The 7,173-nt window shown below is 40.8% G+C and overlaps 1 long non-coding RNA gene across 1 annotated transcript in view; it reads right to left on the bottom strand.

The window, feature by feature from the left end:
* The window catches only part of LOC144238561 (uncharacterized), a 9,122-nt gene extending 2,307 nt beyond the window's left edge, over positions 1–6,815 (bottom strand). The window contains exon 1 of the long non-coding RNA XR_013337155.1: positions 6,698–6,815. This is a non-coding gene — a long non-coding RNA (uncharacterized LOC144238561). The remainder of the gene's footprint in view (positions 1–6,697) is intronic.
* Positions 6,816–7,173: the final 358 nt, after the last annotated feature.

Genomic DNA, 7,173 nt, shown 5'->3' with positions numbered 1-7,173 from the left:
TATATATATATGTATATATATATATATATATTTACACATATTTTCAAAAATTTTTTGAGAGAGAGAATATGAGCTGGGGAGAGGGGCAAAGGGAGAGAGAGAGAGAGAGAATATCTCAAGCATGCTCCATGCTCAGTGTGGAACCTGATGCAGGGCTTGATCTCATGACCCCAGGATCATATCAAGATTCAGTCACTCTTACAACAACATGGATGGAACTAGGGGGTATCATGCTCAACAAAATTAGAGAAAGACATACATCATATGACTTCACTCATACGTGGAATTTAAGATACAAACCAGATGAACACAAGAGAAGGGAAGCGAAAATAATATAAAAACAGGGATGGAGACAAAACATAAGAGACTTAAACATAGAGAACAGAGAGTTGCTGGAGGGGTTGGGGGTTGGGGGATGGGCTAAATGGGTAAGGGGTGTTAAGGAAGACATTTGTTGGGATGAGTAATGGGTGTTATACATAGGGGATGAATCACTGGAATCTACTCCTGAAATCATTATTGCACTATCTGCTAACTAATTTGGATGTAAATTAAAACAACAACAACAGGACCCCAGAAAGTCATAAAAAATGTGAAGAAAAAAACACTTAAACGCCCCCCAAAAAGAAAAAGAAAATGTAGAGTAGAGGAGTGCTAGTCTCAGTGTAAGAGTGAATGTGAGGGCAGATCCGTGAACACAGGTGAGGGAACTCATGGCTCTTTGACTCCTGGACTTGCCCCAAGATCAAGCAAGTACATTTGGCTTATTAAAACCTCTGATCTTACTTCAAAAGAAAAAAAAAATTCAGTCACTGAACTGACTTAGCCACCCAGGTGTTCTGAAAAAAAAGAACAGTTATATTTTAGTATTTTAATTGTATTTCTCTGTTTCCAGTGATATTTGGAATATTTTCCTTTGTTATTTGCTCTTTATATTTCTTTTACTGTGAAGTGCCATTTTATATTCTTTGCCCCTTTTTATTAAATTGTTCACCTTCCCTATTTCATATTGTAAGAATTGTTGATGTACTTGTTGAAAATCGACTTCTGTGTCTCAGAGCCGAAATACGTAACATGACGATGGACTTTGGGTATAGAGAAGGAAGATAGTTTATTATTTTGTGGGGGCACAAGAAGCTGCAGTATGCTAAGGCCTTCAAACTGCAAGCCCCCCAGAGGAAGGGACTGGCGAGTTTTATAGGGAAATACAGGATCTAGCTGGTTTCGACAGAGATTTTGTACATGCTGTCAGCCTTGATTGTCATGTCTTAAGGGTGATACTGGGTTCCTGAAACAAAAGGCTAAGAAGGGAGGAGGGAGGTCTACAGAAGAGAGGATAAATATTACTTAGTTTAAAATTGAGCCTCCCAGAAAGAAGCATTAGTGCAGCCATTTTGATTTTTGTTCAACTTTATGCTTTCAAGCGGTTTCATACTACTAATCCTTTGTTATGCCTGCTACAGATATTTTAATATACCACTTTCTTTGAACTTTGTGATATAGTTTATTCCAAATTTTGAATTCTTATGCTGCTTGAGCCTTTTTTTCTTCATGGCTTCTGTGTTTTTGTACTTTAAGTAGGCCTTCCTTACCCCATGGTTAGAAACATGTGAAAACCATTTATTAAAGTTGCAATGAGTTGGGACTGTCCTGTAGAGCCAGAATCTGCTTGGCCTTGGATACTTAGAGAAGCCTCTGTGTGGGGAGCTATGATCTGGAGTCCTGCAACTCCACCTTTTCCTCATCCCAAGAGGGCAAGAAACAGAAGCCAGGGCTTGTGGATAGTCAATGCCGCCACGAAGAAAGTCTAGGTGGAGTGCCTTTAGAAAGGACTGTTGCTGTCCACTCTACCTCAGAAGAATGCAGAAGGCCACCTTGAAGACTCAAGTTGTGAAGAGTTCTATCCCCTCATGCCCAAAGTCCTTGACATGCTCAACAGTCCCAGAACCATGCAGATGGGTGTAACAGGAGAGATACTCACAGCATGTGCTGCCATTAGTACCACTGGGTTGTGTTTTCAATGCTAAACATGGAAACATCCATCAGTACAAGGTCTTCTAAAGTATCCACCTTTGTGACACACAGTGCTCAGTGGTGTGCAAGAAGAGGTGATGCCTGAGCTTTTAGAAATGCCTGCTCCACAAAGGTGTGGTTGAAAAGAATCAGACCTGAGGTGCCTCGGTGGCTCAGTTGGTTGAGCGTCTGACTTCAGCTCGGGTCATAATCTCACAGTTTGCGAGTTCAAGCCCCACGTTAGGCCCTGTGATGACAACTCAGAGCCTGGAGACTGGTTCGGATTCTGTGATCCACTCTCTCGATGTTCTTCCCTCTCTCTCTCTCAAAAATGAATAAACATTAAAAGAAAAGAATCAGACCCATATGTGACTGAGTCCTAGTCCTGGGCTTGAGCAGATGGGGTGTGGGACCATGAGCAAACTGATGAAGTTCTTGAGACCTCTATCTCCTCCTCTGTAAAATGGGCATTATCCTGGCTTGGAGGAGTGTGCTGTGAGGACTGCTGAGTTCACAAATGGGAAAGTGGGTTGTATGTGTTCGAAGAACTATAGTATCATCATTACACTTGGAGTTTGGGTGACACATGAAGGAGGTCTCTGTTCTTGAGGAGCTTGTGATATACTCATGTGGAAACAGAAAATAGGGCAGGGCAGGAAATTGTCAAGTTGTACAGCAGGGGAAGATGGAGAAGGGTCTAGGGTTCAGGTGGCCTAAAGACAATCCCATTTGTGGTTGTGTTTTTATGAAAGCTACCAAATGTGTTTGGTGTGAAATGAAATGAAACACTCCCAAGGGGATCACCCTGTCAGCAGAATCCATGTCCCGCCTTAATCACTGGAGGAGAGCAGAGCATCAGCTGCGGTAGCTTCTGTCCCCAGGCTCCTCACCGTAAGGATGATTTTCTTTTCCTTCGATTTAGCCATCAGTCCTATAGGGCTTTTATCCATCGAAGACTCTGACCAGCCTTGGTGAAGTGGCCCTGGGAGAGCTTCTGGGTATCTGACCAAAAATCGCCAAACAGTATTCAGAGGCAAAGGTTGAGAAAGTGGCTGTGTATCTGAATCACAAAAATGTAGTCTATCCTGTGCTCAGTTCCCTCCATTCCACGTCCCCAAAGGAATACAGATGTTCACCTGAGAAGGAAAAGACTTCAACAAAAAAGAGGGAGGTTGTGATGATGCTCTCAGCCATGACTTGCTGCAGTCCACAGTTCGACTGTGGTTGACAGAGAAGAGGCCTGTCATTGGCCTGGGCGGTTTTTTGCCTTTGCTTGGCTGTGGACAAAGGCAGTGAGGGCACAAGTCCCCAGTTCCTCTGGGGCATTTTCCTACCCCAGACCAGCTGCCTAACAGATAGATGCCCGGCCCTCCTTACAAAGGGCGATGGTGGCTCCATCAGCTGTGGAAAACAGTCCAAGGTGGGGCTGGCTACATCTCTGCAGGGCCTGGTGTGAAAAACGAATTCAGGGCCCTTATTCAAAAGGCAGGAAAGAAGTTTGATGAAATCTTCTAAAATAGAAAACTTTTTCTTTTAAAAAGCTTACTTATAAACATAAGGCATAATGGTATGATATAAATAAGAGCACAGACTTACAAATGCAAAAATAGTAATGCTTTTGGTATCATATTATATAATACAACGATGATAGAATTTTATGAACATAGTATCTCAATTATAAGATTTTTCTGGCTCACTTTTTTGCAAATTCATGTATTAGGTAATCAAAAGTTACACTTTCAGCAACTTCATTTTCAGTCGATATAATTGAAAGTGACATTAGTCATTCTTGGCAAATGCAGTATTTCAAATAAATGTTTGATAATTGTTAACTTTGAGAAGGAGCTTTCTATTGGTACAAGAGTTGCTGGAAATGTTAGGTATATTTTAGAGGATGAGACAACATTGGGGTAAACTTCTGGTAAATTATTTCACAATAGAAATTTTAGTACATCTAGAGCTGATGATCTTCATGTAAGTCTGAATTTAATTTTATTAAAAAAATTTTTAATGTGTATTTTTGAGTCACACGCATGCGTGCGCGCGTGTGAGCACACACACACACACACACACACACACACACACACAGCATGAGTGAGGGAGAGGCAGAGAGAAGAGACACAGAATCTGAAGCAGGCTCCAGGTTCTGAACTGTCAGCACAGAGCCTGATGCCAGCTTGAACTCAGAGCCATGAGATCATGACCTAAGTTCGATGCTCAACCCAGGGAACCACCCAGGAGCCCCTGAATTTAATTTTAAATAGAAATTTATACAATGGCATTTTAACGTTTCCTCTGACATTTCCTGTAACTTGTAGAGGTCATACAAAAAATTGAAAGCAGCTTCATAATTAGTGTATGATTAAATACGCCTCTTTATGCATTCTGTTGCTTTATTTTCCATTATAAGAAAAATTAATTTTCAATTTTCTTGTTAATAATTAACTTATCTCAAACATCATATGAAAATAATTTCCTTTCCACTGAAAGCATAAAGTTTACTTTCCATTTCTCAGCCGGTGGATATTTGCTTTGCGGTGCTCTAAAAGTGTTCAAAACCAGAGATTCTAAACTCCATAAAGAATTGGAATAGCTCTGTGATAGACTTTATTGCAGTGTCCACATGCTTACTTTTGTTTTGTGGTACTTTACTGACTGTCTGCTGCCTGAGAACTGGTGGCTCCGGTGCTCAGGTGGCCCCAGTATTCAGATGGTGCAGATGCTGCAGGGACCTACCTGACCCGGTGGGAGAGGTAGACTAATTTTAATTGCTGTTACAGCAGCATTGAGCAAACTGTGGCTGCCAGCATATCCAGCCTGTGAGCAAATCTGGCTGAGAAAGGTTTTACATTTGTAAAGGTTGTTTAGAAAAAGAAGGAGACTGGGGCGCCTGGGTGGCTTAGTTGGTTAAACGTCCGACTTTCGACTTTCACTTAGGTCATGATCTTGCGGTTCGTGGGTTCGAGCCCCACGTCGGGCTCTGTGCTGACTGCCAGCTCAGAGCCTGGAGCCTGTTTCAGTCTGTGACTCCCTCTCTCTCTGACCCTCCCCCGCTCACGCTGTCTCTCTCTCTTTCTCTCTCCTAGAAATAAATAAAACATTTAAAAAAAAATAAATAAAAAAAAATAAAAAAAGAAGAAGGAGAAGAAGAGAGTGTACAGTACGGACTTAGGTGATCCAAAAAACCTAAACATTTACTGTGTGGCCCAGAACAAGTTTGCTGAGCCCTGTTGCATAGCATTCCTTTGTGTCAATATAACAATCCGGTCCCCACTGATGGCCATTGAGATTGCTTCCAGGGTTCCACTCTTAGAAACAGAACTGCCTCATATGTGAACATCCTCACATATGTCCTGTGTGTGCGTGCAGCAGTTTCTACAGAACACGTGGAACTGCTGAGCAGAATGGTGGGTGCGTTTGCAACTCCCCTCTCCAGGTGCTATGCTCATCAGACCCCAACCAGTGGTCCATGAGAAGTCTTGTTTTTGTCCCCCCTAAAATTTCATCTACATTTGATTTTTATCAGATTTTCAATTGTTGTGAATGTAATGGAGGGTAGTTCCTCCTTGCTTTTATCCATTCGTTACTCTCTTATTTTCTAGTGAGGTTGGGCAACTTTTCCTAAACTGATTAGCCATTCAAGTTTTTTCGTTTGTGAATTGCCTTTCTGTTGCATTTAACTCTCTTTCTGCTGGGTTATTTATTTTTATTATTGTAGGAATTTTTAATATATTCTAAATTTTAACCTTTTGCGAGTTTTGTATGTTAAAAACCTCCTTTCCTATTTTGTTTTCATTCTTTTTTTTCCCTTCTGTTTATGGTATTGTTTAATGTATAGACATTTTATTTTTTGTTGTCAGATGTATCAATCTTTTTCCATATGGTTTATGCTTCTTAGCTAGGAAATTTTTCTCTATTGTGAAATCATATAGACTCCTATGTTATTATTTAAAAGTTGTAAGCTTTCCCTTTGTATATCTAGGTATTTAATCCATCTAGAATTTGCTTTTGTATGTGTTGTGTGTGTGTAGAATTTTATTTTCTATCTGGAAACACCAAAAATCCCAACACCATTTTTTGATGTTCTTCTTTCCCAACTAATTTATCATTCAATCATTTATTCACTGAATATTTCTTGAGGTTGTACTGTGTTCCAGGCAGTATTCTAGGCAATGGAAAACAGAGAGAAAAAAAAAACCAAACCAAACCAGAAAAAAACCTTTGTCCTCAAGAAGCAAACATTCTAGCAGAGAAGACAGACAGCAAACAAAGTACACTGGGTATCAGAGAATGATACCATCTTTGAAGAAAAATAAAGCAGATTAGGAGGACAGAGATTGCCAAGGGACTATTGCTCTCATAATAGGGTGGCCAGGGAGGGTGTCACTTACAAATCAGCAATGTAACATTTGAGGAGAGACTCAAAGGAAGGGAGAGAATAAGAATGTCGGAAGAAAGTTCCAGGAAGGGAGAATGATCATTACAAAAGGCCCTGAGTAGGGAGTGTACTTGGTGTGTTCAAGAAAACCAGCAAGGAGGTCCACGCGTGAAGCAGAGTAAGCCAGGGGAGGAAGTCAGACAAGTAAGGAGGAGTTGGCTCATGGAAGATCTTGGCCATTGTCAGAAATTTGGCTTTTAGTTTGAGTACAGGGTTTTGAACAGAAGAGGACATCGTTTGACTTACGTTTTACAAGGTTCACTCTGGTAGCTGTGCTGGGGGAAGTTCATGAAACTTCATGATTTTAATCACCTCACTTTTTCTATCTTTGGGGTTGAAGACGTCTAACTCACTCTCTGTTCTTAGTCGGTGTGAGGCTGCTTATATGATGTCATAAAGGACTGAGCCTTTTTGGGGTAAAGGCTTCTGGGAATTATTGCTGTCAGGGGGAAAGTAAGAATAATGGCAGATGATAATAGCATGCTTATTATAATGACCTCAGTGGATAAAGGGATCTGTCATGCTCCCAGAGAATTCTGGGCTCTTTGATTGGTGCTCTATGATTATAATTATTTATTCCCAGAGCTTTATGTTCAAGAGACTGGTAATGAAATAGAACACACACCAGACGGGTAGATATTAGCTAAAAGTTTAATTAGCTGAAGAAAAAGTAGGGATGGTCGTAGGCTAACAACCCAAAACCCCAATAGTTTGAACTTCAC

The sequence above is a fragment of the Crocuta crocuta genome, unplaced genomic scaffold (genome assembly GCF_008692635.1).
Source record: "Crocuta crocuta isolate KB4526 unplaced genomic scaffold, BGI_CrCroc_1.0 scaffold830, whole genome shotgun sequence".
Taxonomy (NCBI): domain Eukaryota; kingdom Metazoa; phylum Chordata; class Mammalia; order Carnivora; family Hyaenidae; genus Crocuta; species Crocuta crocuta.
Note: the sequence above shows the minus strand (reverse complement) of the source record. Positions and strands in the feature narration are given on the sequence as shown.